This window comes from Molossus molossus, unplaced genomic scaffold (genome assembly GCF_014108415.1).
Source record: "Molossus molossus isolate mMolMol1 unplaced genomic scaffold, mMolMol1.p scaffold_m16_p_2, whole genome shotgun sequence".
Lineage (NCBI taxonomy): Eukaryota > Metazoa > Chordata > Mammalia > Chiroptera > Molossidae > Molossus > Molossus molossus.
In genome coordinates this window covers 39,332,501-39,345,682 of record NW_023425355.1, presented here as the reverse complement: position 1 = coordinate 39,345,682, position 13,182 = coordinate 39,332,501, and the positions used below count along the sequence as shown (strand labels likewise).

The following is a 13,182-nucleotide window of genomic DNA, read 5'->3' as shown; positions in this document are numbered from 1 at the left end:
CAACCTCCGTCCCTTCTACTCCATCTAAAAAAATCAATTAAAAATTCCCTCGGGTAAGGAAAACAACAAAAAACAATGAAGCTGGTGTGATAACAAATTAACAAATATGATTATGTTGGAGGTCTCTTGTATTAGCAGTCATTGGATCACAAGTAATATAATCATATCCCCAGGAGTATAATAACAGCACATTATTCTGGCTTTAGCGAACAGGACTGCACTTAGGAGTTTTATAGAAAATTCATAGACTCAACAAATGCATAAAAATTCTAGAAAGACTAAACTGAAAATGTGTAAAGTTTGTATAAGTTAATATACAAAGAAGAGAGAATAAACACAATGACACATTTGATCTCAGTAAAAAATAAACTAGGAATATCTAGTGGGGAGCAAAACAAATATGTATCTAAGCATCTTGTCTTTGAGAGGTATAAACTACACAGCAAGTAATGAAAAGCTGAAGGAAACATCAATTCACATGTGGTAGAAAAACATCTCTAAATCTATTCCTCTCAACAGACATAGCAATATTAAGACAACAAATACAAATATAGTAGCAGCAGTTCTAACATGTTTATTTAGCCTTATGACATTAATTTGGAGACCATCAGTATGGGTGTAAGGTGCAACTAGATATTTAATATTTCAGCCTGTGTGTCCAGCTCTAACATTGAGCCATTTAATAATGCATATCCCAGACTCTGAACATTTGGTATTACTCTAGCAGCATGAACATAGCATGCCTCGACTTCTGATGGTGAATGGTAACTCTGTTCCAAGTAACAACAGGGATTTCTTCTATTCCTCCTCTCCCAAGTTTCTGTGCCAGCAAATGAAGGTGAAAAGGGTAAGGGCTTTACTATTTAAAGAGGAAAGTTGGAAAACTAGAGAAGACATTTAAATTAACAAGAAACATTGCTGCAATGGCCAGATAAATATGTCCTAAAATGAAATGAATTGAGGAAACTCCATGGGTTAATTCTGCTTTTCACTCATCTTCTTAAGTGAGGATTAGTACTGACTTAGTTTTTGGGTAAGCAGAAATAAAGACTTAAAGGAAAGCAGGCAACAAGTGCTATGAAAATGGGGTCTTTGGCTGCAAAGAACCATTCTGTTTCTCTGTCACTTTAGGGTTCCGTCCCTTTGAAGACACTTACTTCAAAGGGTTGTGGAAGGAATAACACTAAGATAATTTGAAGAACACTTACTATAGGCCAGACATTGTGCTAAATGTTCTCATAGATAATCTCTTTTCATCCTCATTACAACTCATGAGGTAGATGTTATTAGTGTCACTCCCACTTTACATATGAGGAAACAGAATTAAAGGGGATAAGTAATTGACTCAAAAAAAGGTTACACAGCTAAGAAATGGTCAAACTGGGATTTTATAATTTTTTTTCTTTATTGATTTGAGAGAGAGAGGAAGGGAGAGGGAGAGAGAGATAGAAACATTGATGAGAAAGCATCGGTTGGCCACCTCCTGCATGTCCCACACTGGGTATTTGGCCCACAACCTGGGCATGTGCCCTTCCCGGGAATCGAACTGGCAACCTCTGGGTGCATGGGTCGATACTCAACTACTGAGCCACACCAGCTGGGCTTAAACTGGGATTATTTTTTAATCATCACCCGAGGACATTTTTACATTTATCTTCAGATAGAGTGGGAGGGAGAGAGGGAGGGAGAGGGAAAGAAAAACACTGATGTGTGAGATAGACACATCAAGTGGTTGCCACCCACATGTCCCCAACTGGGGCAGGGGACAAAATGCAGCTAAGGTACATGCCCTTAGCGGTAACCAAACTCAGGACTCTGGTCCACGGGCCAATGCTCTAACTGCTGAGCCAAACCGGCCAGGGCTCAAACTGGAATTTTAATGCTGGTCTCCTGACTCCAGAGGTGGTGCTCTTAATATCTCTATAATGGATGAATGGGTTATTAAATGTTTTAAAAAGTATAAAATAAAAATGCAAAGGGTTCAGTCCCTTCACTTAGTGTTTTTCACTGCAAGTCAATTCAGATAGGTGCATTTTCTCCCTCCTAAAATTCAGTGAGGCCTGTAAATTATATTAATTACTTTTGGTGAATCTTGGTCTATCAACAAAAATTATCAAATTTAAATTGGCCAGGTGGAGGTGGTACAAAATTCCCATCAAGGTCTATAGGTCTATAGCTCATTTTTCTTCCTCTATATCAGGACTTTTGCTTAGCAATTGCCTACAAGGAGGTTTGCATTGGGAAGTGATTTCCTTATATCCCAACTGCTGTTCTCAATCACTCACAGGCCCTCAAGGCCTTTGGAGCCTGAAGACCAATAAATTACATGATAATGATTCTTGTAACGCCAAATTTCAAGACTACTGTCTTGTTCTACTGTTTCATAGTAACCATCTTTCCCACTCAAATGAAAATAACTCAAAGGCAGGGTATATTTCTTTCACCCATTTGAATCTCCCTCTGGGCCTAGAACTATGTGAGGCCTATTGAAGAGCCTCCATCTATGCTGGTAATGCCACTGGAATTCTAGGATTGAGGAAGAGAGGCGTTGGACCTGTCCTTACAATATGTTGCTGTGTACACACCACTTTCAATTTTTTTTTTTTTTATCCTCACCCGAGGACATTTTTCCATTCAGACAGAGCGGGAGGGAGAGAGAGGAAGAGAGAGAAACATTGACGTGAAAGGGACACATCGAGTGGCTGCCACCTGCACAACCCAACCAGGGCCAGGGACAAACTGCAACCAAAGTACATGCCCTTAGTGGGAACCGAACCCTGGTCTCTCTGGACCTCAGGCCGACACTCTAATCACTGAGCCAAACTGGCCAGAGCCACTTTCAATTTTTTAATGGAGCTTTACAAGTAGCTGCTCTGTGCCTGACATTGTAGTAGGCATTGGGAATATAAAATAAGTAAGATGATGTGATTGGTCTCTGCTATCAAAGAAATTTTCAATTTATGGTGGGTGTTTGGGGTGATGGCTGGTATTCCAGAGTATAGGCTCTTCTACATGGTGTACCAGAACCCACATCAAATTGCAGCTTAGTCATATTTTGCATTCATTTTTACAACAGACTCCAGCAGAAGTCATGGTCTGGGGAAGTTGCTACAAGGTGCTTTCATGTTTCCAAATCTCTGGTAGGGAACTGGGGTGGCACATGGCTCTGGCACCAGTCTTCTGGACTACTGGTTCACTCCCAGGTTTTGTGCTTCTTTTTATCCTCTTACAGAAAATTCTACAGTCTGTCTAGAATCCAAGAAGGTTTCTTTAGCTTGTCTTTATCCACTCCTACTGAGAAATGTTCTCTGTTAACCTATTAATAACAGATGTTGAAATTCTAGTGGGGTCTGTGGATACACATGCACAATATAATTTATTTTATCATCACACTAACTCATTATTCTTTTCTTTCTTTTTCTTGAATACCATGTTCCTGGGTTAATGGGTTAAAAGTAGACTTGGTTAGATTAGAAGTGCCTACTTGGAGTAGAATTGTCCTTTCCATGTGTCTAATCCACAGGCAATTCCAGACCATAAACATAAAATTGGAGACACACCTTTTAGCATAAGAAAACATTGAGTGTATAAAGAAACACATTCTTCACCTTCCCTTCCCATTGGAAGAGAGATGAGGTAGTAAGTTTAGCTATAAACTCCTTTAAAAAAAAAAAAAAGAAAGAAAAAAATAATCCATCAAAATCCCAACCTCTCTTGGGTAGGACTAGGTAAGGTTCTGTCTATTAGAGATTATTTCTGTAAAAGAAAACTGGCAAAAAGATATAAAACTTGATTTTTGCATTTGAATTTTTTTCTTTTTAATCCTAGTCATAAATTCCACTCCTTTCTGCTCTGGATTGATCTGGTCTCATTAGTATGCTGATTGAGATCAACACTCTTTCTTTGGCCACAGGTTGCTGAAAAATCTTTTAGCAGAGGTGAGAAGAGTACTAGTGGCAAGTAGGAAAAAAGAGGGACAGCTATGATTATAAACTATTACCTGCAATTGGGTGTGTTACAGTGTGTGTGTCAGTGAAAAAGTGTGCGAATGGAGCAATATCAGTGTGGTTGGCAAATATATAGCAATATAAGAGGTTGGCAAAATATATATGGGTGTGTCCATGAGAGTATGCGTTGCTATAAGCATTTGTGAATCAATGTGAGTAGACGTGGGTCAATGGGATCATCTCAGTGAGGCAGTGCAGGTTACTGTTAGTGTGAGTATGCATCAGTGTTGATGTTCCCATCTGAAAGACCAGGTAAGACTTCATGAAAGTTCAGGAAACTGTGTCAAGTCAGAATCAGTGGTTTATGTATCAATGACTGCGTGAGCATGTGGGTTGATATGAGTAAGTGTATCAGTGTAAGGAAAGATGTGACAAGGTGACCGTGAATCTGAGTGAAGGTCAGTCTATGTGGAACTGGTCACTACCTCTGTGTGAGTGCATATATGTATTCTTGTAAATTGACTGTGACAGTGTTTCCATGCAAAGGTGTGAATTGTATGGTTAGTGTGGTGTATGCCAAGGTAAATGCAGTCGATGACTATTCACATTACTACATGTGTACTGGTGTGAATGTGTTATAGCAATGTGAGTAAGGGAGGGTCAGTGTGAGAGTGGGAATGTGTAAGAATATGAGTGTGTGGGAAGTTTGATTGCCAGTGTGAATATATGTGATGTACAAATTGAAGTTGGTGCATGAGAGTGTACATGTGAATGGACATGGGTGTCAGGGAGTATGACTGTGTGTCCTAGGAGATGTGTGTAAGAGTATGATTTTGAGGGTGTACTTGTGAATGTGAGAATATATGAAATGTGAGGATGCAAGTATGTAAGCCTGGGTTTGTAGTGTGACTGTGTATTAATGTGAATTTTTTGAGCACTGAATGTGAGTGAGCATATGTATGTGTTAGTGTGTGTCAAGGTGACTGTACCTGTGTGTGATTGTGTATAATTGTGACAGTATGGTGACATATGTCAGTGAAAATAGCTGAATTTATGAAAGTGGGTGTGTATGTGATTATATTTGATGATTTTTGTAAAGAGTGTAATTATGCCTCAGTGAGAAGGTGAGTATATGAATGTGACTATGTATCAAAATAAGTGTGTTTTCATGCAAAGGTGTGATTATGTGTTAATGTGACTGAATAGGGAGATTGTGTCAGTGCTGAGTACATAAGAGCATATAATTCTGAGTAGAATTCTAAAAAGCATAAAAGTTTAAATGGGTGAGATCATCTTTATGGTGTGAGCATGTATAACTGTGAACATATGAGTACACATGCACATGTGTGTATCCCTGTGATGATTTATAAGTGTTTTATATGTGTGGATGTGAGGAGGAAATAGTAATAGCGCAAATGTGTTAGAGTGACAGGAATTAAATTTGTGTATATCTATGAGAAACAAGAAGAGGAAAGGCAATATGTATTTGTGCATAGAATATGTGTAATTGTGTAGGAACTGTAGGCTTAAGGGTGATTATATCATCTGTGTGGATATGAGTGTGATAGTATGACTATGTGTCAGAATATAAGAAAAATAAAGGTATGAGTAAGTGAGAATGTGAGAGTGAGGTGTATGGCAAGTGTGAGTGTGTGCCAGTATGAAAATATGAATGTATATATGTATGTGTCAGTGCGTAGTAGTAAGAAAGTGCCTATATGTACTGGGTTTGTAAATATAATTGTGTGAATGTACAAGTATGTGAGTTTGCTTGTGGGAGTGTGTATGAGCAAAATAATTTGAGATTCTGAGGCATTCTCTAGGAAGTATCTCCTCCCAAAGTCACATGTATCCAGTTATAGGCAAGTTATATACCACCTCTTGACCTCTATCACCTCATGGGTAAAATAATGATGATAATAATAGGTACCTTGAGATAGTATCAACTTTATAATCAGAAACAAATATAGTAACTATTAGAAAAACATACTACCTTGCAGAGTTACTGTAAAATCAAATAGTCTCCCACAAGTAAAATGCCTAATATAGTGCTGGCAACAGTAGTTACTCAATAAATACAAGTTATTATTGCAGCTATCATAGAACACCCAGGAGAGACCCATGAGCTTGCTTCTTATGTTAGCCAGTTCTAGTTACCTTCTGTTGTTCAAATTCTATAGAGGATCCTCTACCAAGGCATCTCTAGAAAGTTGAATGCATCAGTATCGGCAAGGCTGTAATTTCATACCTTTAATTTCACAGGTGAAACTCTGGAGCTTCCCCATCATGAGAAGGCATCACATAAACACCTGTCGCTGAGCTGCAGTTTTCCTTTGTTCTGTAGGCCCAGGAGAGGCTCAGTGTAAAAGAAAATTGGATTGCATAGTCTTTGTTGTTTTTTTGTTTAGTTTATTTTTCTCTTGGGTGTACTTTTTTTGTTTTTCTGTTGTTTGTTTTTGACATGTGCAATATAAAAGATGCTTAAGTAACTGACAAAGAGACAGACAGAAGACCAGACAGACAGAGAGACAGTAAGATCCAGGCAGATGCCTGGACTGACTTATAGCTAAAGAAGGATAAATGGAGAAGCCAACAGAGGAAACTATAAAAGCTGCCTGAGAGGCAAAGAAATGAAGATGATCAGAGAGGCAGGCCAAGAATCCTGAAAGAGGTAGAGAGGAAGAGAGAGAGAAATGCCAAATCGAAAAGCTGCTGGGTAGCTGTCAGGCACTTGTGAGAGACACTAGAGACCTGTAAGATCTAGTCCCTACCCCTGAAGAGCTTAAAGTCCAGTTTAGGTTCCAAGATGAATATTACAGAAACCATGCAAGAATTATTTCAGGCAATAGAGAAGCGAGAGCTATACTACATGCTAGACTCAAGTGTTGTTGGAGACCTGGGGAAGGAAGTATTCCCTGGTTGGATGGGAAGGCAGAGAGAAGGTTTTGAAAGGTTTAAGTTAAAAAAGCTAGGATGGATTGGGTTGGGGGTTACATTTTAAATAGGCAGGTAAAATTAAGGTATTAAGGTAGCAGAATTTATCGAAACCAATTGGTGAATTTGTGGTATGTGGCTGAAATGCCACTTCAGCATCAGAAAAGCAGGAGGAAAAGAAATGACAGCTGGATAGGAAGTAGGTCTATATTATACTAGAGCTCTTAAACAGAGCTTGACATTAGCGAAGGACTTGGCAGTGACTGTGAGGTTGTTTCTTCCACTCCCCCTAGGATGTAGGTCAAGACTGTCATTCTCATATTAGAGATAGAGGAACCAGGAGAACAAGGGCAGCTGTACTGTGCACAATCCCCCAGAAAGAAGGGACCATGCCTTGGGGCCTCGATGGTAAGGCCTAATCAGGGCCTCTAAAATTGGGAGCTCTGGTGCAAAGGTGGCATTTACCTGGACTTAGAGGTCCTTAACTCTCTGCACTGGAATCCATTACTCACCTCACACCACCACTGCTGCAAGACCTTAGCATGAGTGGGCGCTGCCCATGAGAAGGGGCCAGGCTGCCTTTAGCTCCGACGAACTCAGTGCTGGGTACACCAGCTACCACAAGATGCAAAGACTCAGCTGCTCTTTATTTAGGAAAACCTGCCAAGAGAAGCATTGTAGGGGAGCGGGAATCTCTTTCCCCACCTACTACTATTCCCCCATCCAACCCCCTAAACATCACACATGTACTACAGTGAATTTCAGGACATCACTTCAAAAGGCAGAGGATCAGAGAAGTATAAAAAAGCATTATTACATAAGAATCAACAAAGGTACTGAACTGGGAGTTTCAAGTTGAGAAGCGCTGTCACTTCACCACTCTGGATCCATTTGCTATCAAGTGGAAAAGACCTGCCCTAGTCACCTTGGCCAAGCATTGGGAGGATTAAATCAAATATGACACATGTGAAATGTCTGAATATTTACTGGAGGTGGTATAGTCCAGTATATTATGTAAAACTGAGAGATGATTGCAAATTCAGTTGGGCTCTGAGGATACCTGAGCTTCCTGAAAACCTGGCACTGCTGTTCATCCCTCAACTCCAAGTGTCCATCTCCATTTCCATTTTTCTTTTCAACAACCTCCTTCACTAGGTGGGAAACACTCTGAAGTCCCCTATATCATCTCACAGCTGCTGAGGTCCTCAGCCTCTGAACCTAATTGGAAAGTCTCTCTGCCTTCCCCTATTTACACCACAGAGATCTCTTTTAAAATCTTCACAAGATTTTTGTAGGGTAATATATACTGGGGTTTTTATTTTTATTGTGTGTGTGTGTGTGTGTGTGTGTGTGTGGCAATTTACACTATCTTCCCCATAGAACTTTCCATGTCCAGCCATGGAGATGGAGTCTCTTTAAACCCTCTATTTTCTGCCTTTCCACACATTCACTTGAGCCTCTCAAGGGTTTAGCATACTCAAGGAGACCAAACTTCCTGTGACAGGACTCCATGTTTTGTAATCCTTCCTCCCCTGTCCCCCTTTCCCTCCATGGTGTTTGTCCTCAAAGAAAAGCAGCACCTATATGTAACTCCCAATAAATCTGAATCCAGGCTAGCACACATGCTATTAAAGGACATCAGAATACACAGGATCCTATGCCAAAGTCAGGAATGGATGGATGGATGGATGGATGGATGGATGGATGGATGGATGGATGATTGGCTGGCTATCTAAAGGTGGAGATAGCAAAATTAGAGCCTCAGGCAGCCAAGAAAAGTCCCATGATCCCCAATACCACCTTCCTGAATAAGAAGGCCAAGCCATACCCCAGGTCTTCCACTTGTTCCTGGCAAGACTCTAAAGCACATCTGTCCCCGAGCAGCCCTGGTATTTCCTGTGCACTGCCCACATGCACACTCCAAAGAGCCCTTCCAAATCCCATCCACTGTGCGGCTGAGTAGTGTGCCTGCAGCCTCCCCCATTGTATGAGCTTATCTTGCAAGGGAGTTGGAAGGGGGTCAAAGAGTAAGGGCTGTCAAAGCTCCTGAGAGGGCTGGGGCTCAAAGAGGGCTCAAGAAGGATGGCCACGAAAAACCTCTTGCTTAACCTCAAGGTTGAGGGCTAGTCCCAGGGAGGTAGCATGCGTCCATGGGGGTGAGGAACAGTGCTAGAAGGCCTGGATGAGGGGAAAATGCACCAGCCTGCACTAACCAAGAACCTCCAGGTTTCTGCACAAGATCCAGAGCTTTCTTTAGGCCTGCCTCCACCTCCCCTTATTCACTTATTAACTCCATGCAGCCTACCTCAAACCCACCAGTTGCATAGCTGGAGCCAGTGCAGATGCAACTGGCAGGACACAGTGCTCCACCTGGTGGCCACAATCCTTCTGTTGGCCTAGGGGTATGTCCTGTTTGAGAATATGGGAGTAGGGGTGGATTATATCTGTGCTGCTCGCTGTACCACGTTGGGTGCCTTGTGTGCCTAGACCATGTTGAGTATGTGCCAAATCATATCTATACTATGTTGTATGTGTATGTAAGTTTCTATTATGGTGGGTACCTGTGCAGTCATGTTTATATCATGTTGTGTATGTGTATCATGTCAGTACTGTATTGTGTACATGCTGTGGGTCTGTATTGTGTTGTATGTATATTGTATCTATTCCATGCTGTGTGTGTACCATGTGTCTAACCCACATCGTGTGTCACATGCCTATGGCACATTGTGTGTCTGTATCATGTTATGTGTCTATACTACCTTATGTTTTCCCCTGTGGCTAAGCCTCCTACTGGAGCCTGAGGTAGGGGTCAGTGCACATATCTTGTGCCCACTAGAACCCTAGCTTGCTGCATTCCAGCTTCCTGCCAGCATCTCTGTATGGGGACTAGGGCTGCCACCTTGTTCAGGGTGGGATGAGGGAAGCTCTCTTTCAACCACAGAGCTCTCCCATGGTAAGTGCCTGGACCAGCACAGAAGACAGCTGGGAAAGGAATTCTGGAGCCTTTATCAGGCTCTAAGAAGGAAACTGGGCACTGGGGAGGGAATATGGCTGCTTCTCTCAACTCCCAGCCCCATCCATATATGAGAAGGGCCTATAAGAAGCAAAAGCTACTTGAGTCTCTCCTTCAGGCCAGTTGGAAATACTGGAAATACCCCTTCTCCAGAGAGAGTAAGTGCTGCACAGTTGGAAATACCCCTTCTCCAGAGAGAGTAAGTGCTGCACAAGGTTTTAGCATTGGCACCAGAGCAAGGCTATGGGATGGACGTATAGGGAACTCTGCCAAAGGTGTCTCTGTTGAGTTCACTAGAGGGTGTAATTGTGCTGATTCTTAGGGGCAGGTCTTTTGAGAGCTGCTGAATTCCCAAAAGTCCACCTGGATCAAAGAGGGATGGGGAGAGAGAGACAGAAGGGAAAGGATCCATACCCCAAGCCAGGCCCTTCATTCACCCTCACTCCAAGTCCTTCTGTTTTGAGACTCAGAAAGTCACAGCCAGTAGTGAATCTCTGCACCCCCAACCCCCATATAAGATTCTCACAGAGCTTTTTGTGGGCTTGGTTATAGGGTCCCTAGCAGATTACCCACTTGGGCTTCTTTTTTCTCTATTGTTCATCATTCAAATGAAATAAAAGTATAGTCATACTGGTGAAGAGATAGAATGTGTGTGTATTGCAGATTTTTTTTGTACTGTTCTCCCCTCACCCCCTAAATAGGGAACATGTAGAAAAGAGTGTGATTTAGAAGGGGTAATATTGGGGGAGAGAGCTGTCCTTTAGTGGGCCTGTCTTTATTACTAAAAACAAATGGATCCACTTTCTAAAATGTCACAATTATTTTAGAGACCACCTCCTACAAACCCCATCATTTGAAAGACAAGGAAACCGAGGCCCTGAGGACAGAAACACTCAGACCAGATCCTGATCCTTTAGTCCCTAAAAGAGTTCCTTCTCCAAATCCAGTCTCCTCCTGCCTCATAGCAAAACCCTGGCGTCCACCTCTACTGTGTGACCTCCAATATAGTCCTATTCCATCTCAGGGATCAGTCTCCCAGGCCTCTCTGTGGCCAGGCCTTTGGAATGATTTTCATTCTCCACCAGTACATTGTTTATCTCTTTCCAGTCTTCAAGGTTCACCTGTCCTATTTTGCTTCCTGCCTTCAAACTTAGTGATAGTTTTGCCATTTTGCCCCTCATAACATCCCTTGGTTGCCACACAGGTTGCCCCAACCTGCAGATAATTGACTAAATCAGGCACGGATCCATTGCACTGATTAACATTTCCAATTAAACTCCAGGTTAGACTTTGCATATGTATTAGTGACTCCAGTCATCCAGTCATCACCACATATGTAAATGCAAATGCCTTCCAAAGTCATAGATTGAGTTAGGAAGCGACACATTTCTGGGGGGAAATAGAAATAGACTTATAGACCTGGGGGTTTACTTGGTTCTTTGTTACCCATATATCAGATATTACATATCTAGCTGTTACTGGTTTCCAGACTAGGGCTTTGCACCTGAAATGGAGAACTGATGTACTGTGCATCACTGCATGCCCTTTCCCGCCCCTGCTGGAGAAGCCTAGTAGTGCTGAGTTGGCAAGAGAGTCTACCCCAGGCCCCACAGAGGGAACTGCCAAGTTTTTGGCAGATGGAGAGATTGGGGAAAAACAGTACAGCTGAAGCTTCAGCTGCACCCCAGATGCACTTACCTTCTGGGATAGTTGTTTTCACCATCTCTCAGCCTGCACAGTGTCTCATGGGCCCTGACCTGGTAATGAGGGCTTTAATTTTTGTTTTGTTTTTTTGTTTTTGTTTTTGTTTTTTTTTGAACACAGGCAGATACTTCTATGCTTGGAGCAAGGATTTGGCACATTCTATGTAAAAGTAGTCAACCTACCTATCTCAGGCAGATTCAAAGATACTCCAGTCCCCTTTGGGTCCCTGTCCCTCCACTTCCTCTCCCAGGAGGAAAAGGCTGGCTGTTGAAGCTGGTGCTCAGGGAGTTTCTTCTTCCCTTGACCAGGATCAACTGGTTCCTGAAGATGGAGTGCATGGGTGGGAAAGCTACTTATTCCCTAAATATCGAGAAATCATCCCTTTAAGTCTGGGCTGAGTCATAGGTGTGTCAACCACCAAATTCCCCATCTTACCAAACAAATTCAGAGCTTTTGGGTTCCTGGTAAGACAATGTTTTCTTCTTCTATCACTTTGTTCCTGGCTACTCCATCCAATCTTACCTACCTACCCTGGTTTCTAGATCTTATTTTTTTATTTATTGATTTTAGAGAGAGAGAGAAAGAGAAACAGATTTGTTGTTCCACTTATTTATGCATTCATTGGTTGACTCTTGTATGTGCTCTGACTGGGGATCAAACCCACAACCTTGGCATATTGGGTCGAAGCTCCAACCAAGTGAGCTTGCCATGGCTACTCACTTCGACCTCATAGTAGCTTAGTCTCTGACCTCCTAACAGCAGAGTCTCTACTGGGGACAGCACCTCCCCATCCCTGCAGTTATTCCTCATTTCCCTCACCTGTCATATCCACTGCTCTCCCCGCAAAGACCTCAGCAAGCTTGTTTACTCTATATACTATTTCTACCTCCAACCAGAAAATCTGCAACCTGTGGGAATGGTCAACTAGTTAGAACATCCTCTAGGGTGTTGTGGTCCCTTGCCTGCACTTCTATCACAGCTGAACCTCCTTTTTCTGTTAGGTCTCTTCTACAAGGCCCACTTGCCAGCTTGAAGGATCTGATCTTTGACATCTGAAGATCCTATGTCCTCAAGATTCTCAGCTGTCAACTTTTACCCAGCATACATCCCTTCTCATTTTGCCTCTTTCATGGGAGAATGGGATATGACATTTTTATCCAGGCTTACACATCTGTCTCTCCAAGCCTTGGCCTATTAATCATCCATTACCATATTAGGTTCCTTTGTCCAAAGGTGCCCTGATTAGGGGTCTTAAGTACCAAATCGCAGACCTACCCAATTATAATTTTGCAAATAGTTCAGTGAAAACCACACTGACCTTTATACCTCGGTCATCCCAGAACAGGGCCACAGTGTTATCACCAACAGGAATGGACCGCCTTCTGTTCCAATACCTCAGACAGCCAGACAGTTGGCCTGGATGTGAGTCTGCAAAACCATGAGGGGAGCAAGACTAACATGGCTAAAGCTTACCTGCTGAAAGCCATTTTTAAAAAATATTGCTGCAACCACCCCCTTTACACTTCCCAACACCAAGCCACTCACCCTTCTCTCTTTTGCTTCTACAGACCATAGTCCAGAGTC

General features: G+C 42.2%; 1 protein-coding gene across 2 annotated transcripts in view; it reads right to left on the bottom strand.

Moving 5' to 3' along the window:
- The window catches only part of PAK3 (p21 (RAC1) activated kinase 3), a 420,017-nt gene that overhangs the window by 150,569 nt on the left and 256,266 nt on the right, over positions 1-13,182 (bottom strand). The window contains exon 1 of one of the 2 annotated variants that reach the window (XM_036270655.1): positions 7,394-7,459. The exons of the other annotated variant lie outside the window; for it this stretch is intronic. The gene's annotated coding sequence lies outside the window, so the exon portion shown is untranslated. Of the gene's footprint in view, positions 1-7,393; positions 7,460-13,182 lie in introns of those variants that run through there. 2 annotated transcript variants of the gene reach the window in all.